This window comes from Theropithecus gelada, chromosome X, assembly GCF_003255815.1.
Source record: "Theropithecus gelada isolate Dixy chromosome X, Tgel_1.0, whole genome shotgun sequence".
In the NCBI taxonomy this organism is placed as follows: Eukaryota; Metazoa; Chordata; class Mammalia; order Primates; family Cercopithecidae; genus Theropithecus; species Theropithecus gelada.
In genome coordinates, this window is record NC_037689.1 from 78325597 (window position 1) to 78329642 (window position 4046).

Genomic DNA, 4046 nt, shown 5'->3' on the forward strand with positions numbered 1-4046 from the left:
AGCTCAGCCCTCAGGGAGTTCCACTTGAGGCTGTCCTGCTCCCTGGAACCCCTATACACTGGAGAAGCCCAGAGATGTCCGGCCTATCTGAAGACCACTTACCCAGTTCTATTTAATAAGCAATTTTGAAACGCTTGTTATATGCTGGCCTTACTGTATTAGACACTGGGGTACAGGGATGAATTAGATGTGACCCCTGTCTAATCTGTGTTCTAACTCAATACTCAGCCTTGAGTCTGTCAAAATATATGAGCAATCTATTAATGGTTTTATTTCAATGCATACCTGTTTCATTTATAAATTTTCCAGTTGTTTCTTTTTTAAAATATACCTTTTTGTTAAAGAAGATTCCTGTTCCTGTCTTACAAATTACAGTCCCTTTTTCATCTCTTTCAATATTTAAATCAGATTTATCTTAAAGTTATTGTTACATTGATCTACTATTGCGCGTTTCATTAATTGTGAATTCTGCCATTTGTTGAGTCTGATTATTATCTAACACTTCAAACTATAAAACTACTACAAGAAAATATCACAGAAATTCTCCAAGACACTGGACTAGGCAAAGATTCGAGTAGTACCTCACAAGCACAGTCAACAAAAGCAAAAATGAGACAATATCTAGTTAAAAGGCTTCCAAAAGTTAGAGGCAAGGTGGCTCACTCAATGCAGCCAAGAGAAATATCTGCCACCAAGAGACTAGGACATTGGGAAGACTGGCACACTCCAAGCAGAACTTTGGAGGGAAGACAATGAGAACTGATGGACGGAAGATGCAGATGCTGGGCTATAAAGAAAGGAAGCTGGGAACCCTGCAAGGGACTTCCATGCACTGGGAGTTTTTCCTGGCCACCAACCACTCCCAGGGAAAAGGTAAGTTGAGCAGTTGAAGAGCAACCCACCCACGCCATGGATCTCTGGAATTCTGGCAGCAGGAGACCCCATAATCTGCATGGACACTTGTACTGGCAGGCAGAGCTGCTTAGAGAAGTGGTAGAGGCAGAAGACCAGCCAGTGTGGAACCCAAAGGATTTGGTGTGAGTATCTTCAGTGGAGTACAGCCAGGGATGTCTATCCCCCAAGGTTCACCTTTACTCCCCTAGGAGACTTTAGCCTTAGGGAAACTGTTGGATCTGAACAGAGCAAGATGATCTTGCCTGTGAGTCAGGACTGGTCCAACCTGAGGAAACTCCTGTTTGCTGGGGCCTCAGGCTGGCTGCACATGCTTGCAGTGCAGCCTTGGGTGCCCAGCTGGAGTGCCTCCTGGAGACACACATCACAGCTCCTGTACTGACAGACCATGCCTGACCTTTGCAGAGCTTCAGCAGAGCAGCTCCTACTGGTACACACAAGTCCACCCACACATTCCCCCCACTATGGCCTCCTCTGTGCCCCTTTGATAGCACAAATTTGCCCACGGCTACCCCTGACATTGCTTTGTCAGTGCATGTGCATGCTGGTTGACCTCAACTCCCTTCCCTGCCAGCATGCATTTATGTGTGCACCCCACTATGCCACTACTCTGGATGTGAGCACACCCTGCCCACTCCTGCTGCACTGCCATTGCTTGCATGAATGTGTGCATAGAGACCAGCAGCCCTGGCCTCCACCCTGTGTTGCCACTGCTGCTTGTGTGAATGCGTGCATGGAGGGCACTAGCTTCCTATCTGCCAGTGTCATGCTTCCACACCAACACTGCCACCAACATGAATGCATGAATGGACATCAGCAGCCCCATCCCTCCTACATACTGTGCCACCACCACTGCTACTATAAATGCCCACATGGAAGCTGGCAACCCTGTGCCTTCCAGACCCCTTATCCAGCCAATGCTGTGATTCCACCACTGCTGGCATGTGGGAATTAGCATAGATTCCACTGCCACCACCAAATGAAGTGTTTGATTGGCACCACCCATTGGAGTGTTGTAACCAGCAGCCTTGGAATACATCAACCCCTCTAGTACAGCAGGTTCCTAATATCAAGAAGCCAAAGAACAAAGGTGGGGACCTAATACCAGCCCCCCAGGGTTAGTACATGAGGCCCAGGAGTCCTGAGGTGAGCCTTGGCCTCCTAAAATCTTCCAGAAACAAAGTCTGTTGACTGAATCTACCACAGCCAAACCCCTAAGGACATCAAAGAAGACAAAAAAATCTACCCAATGCTTTCCAAAGAAACAGGAACATCAATTACTGAAGAAACATCAGCCCACAAAAATGAGAAAAAAAGCAGATCAAGAAGTCTGGCAACTAAGAAAGCCACAGTGTCTTCTTCCCTTCAAAACACTGCACTAGTTCCCCAGGAATGGTTCTTAACCAGGCTGAAATGGCAGAAATGACAGAAATAGAATTCAGAAGAGGGATAGGAATGGAGATCCTTGAAATTCAGGATAAAGTCAAAACCCCATCCAAGGCTTCTAAAGAATACAATAAAATGGTAAAAGAGATGAAAGGCAATATGGCCACTTTTAGAAATAATCAAAGTGATATGATAAAACTTAAAAACTAACTTCAAAAATTTCACAATGCAATCACAGTATTAACAGCAGAATTGACCAAGATGAGGAAAGAACCTCAAGGCTCAAAGGCTGGCTCTCTGAAAACAAAATAAAGAAAAAACAATAAAGAAGTATAAACAAGCCTCCATGAAATATGGGATTACCTAAAGACACCAAAACTATGACCTATTGGTATCCCTGAAAGAAAGAAAGAAAAAGCTTGCACTTCCCCTTTGCCCATTGGATTCTGCTCAACAATATTCACATTTGGTCAAAATTAGTACAAAGTTCAGCCAGAAGCTTCTTTCACCCTGTGGCCCTTCCTTAATTTCAGTGGCTATACCCCCAAGGAATCCTGTGAGATAAAGACAAGGATGAATTCCACAAGCCCAAGCTGGAAACCAGGAGTGCCTACAGGGCTCTTTCCACTACTTCTTCTACTTTTATATTTTGCTAAGCTTCATAAATCCGTTTCAGCTCTAGGTAAGGTAAAATCTTTCTCCCAAGATTTATCACTTCTTTGGTTAAGTTAATTTCTAGGTATTTTATTTGTGGCTATTTTAAATAAGATTGCCTTTTCGATTTCTTTTTCAGATTGTTCACTGCTGGCATATAGAAATGCTACTGATTTTTGTATGTTGATTTTGTATCCTGCAATTTTGTTTACTAGTTCTAATAGATTTGGTGGAATCTTTACACTTTTCCAAATATAAGATTATATCAACTGCAAACAAACATACTTTGTCTTCTTCCTTTCCAATATAAATGCCCTTTACTTCTTTTTCTTGCCTGCTCTAGCTAGGACTTCCAGTACCATGTTGAATAACAATGATGAAAGTGAGCATCATTGTCATGTCCTAGATCTTAGAAAAAAATAGCTGGCAGGTTTTCCCTACTCAGTATGATACTAGCTGTGTGTCTGAGACATATGTCTTTTATTGTGTTGAGGTATGTTCTCTCTGTACCCAGTTTTTCAGGTTTTTTTTTTTAATCATAAAGGGATGTTCAATTTTATCAAATTTTTTCAGCATCAATTGAAATTTCATTCTGTTGACATGATATATCACAGTGATTGATTTGCATATGGTAAGCCATCCTTATATCCCTTGGATAAATCCAACAGGGTTATGATGAATAATTAATATGTCATTAAATTTGGTTTGCTAGTATGTAATTGAGAATCTTTGTGTCAATGTTCATCAAGAATACTAGCCTGTGGTTTTCTTTTTTTGATGTGTCTTTGTCTGGTTTTGGTATCAGGGTAATACTGTCCTTGTACTGTGAATTTGGAAGTATTCATCCCCCTATTTTTCAGAATAGTTTGAATAGGATTGGTATTAGTTCTTCTTTAAATGTCAAATTTCAGCAGCGAAGCTATCAGGTCCGGGACTTTTCTTTGCTGAGAGACACTGATTATGGCTTTGATCTCATTACTTGTTGTTGCTCTGATCATGTTTTGGATTTCTTCTAGGTTCAATCTTGGTAGGTTGTATTATCTAAAAATTTATCCACTTCTAGGTTTTCCAATTTATTGGCATACAGTTGCTCA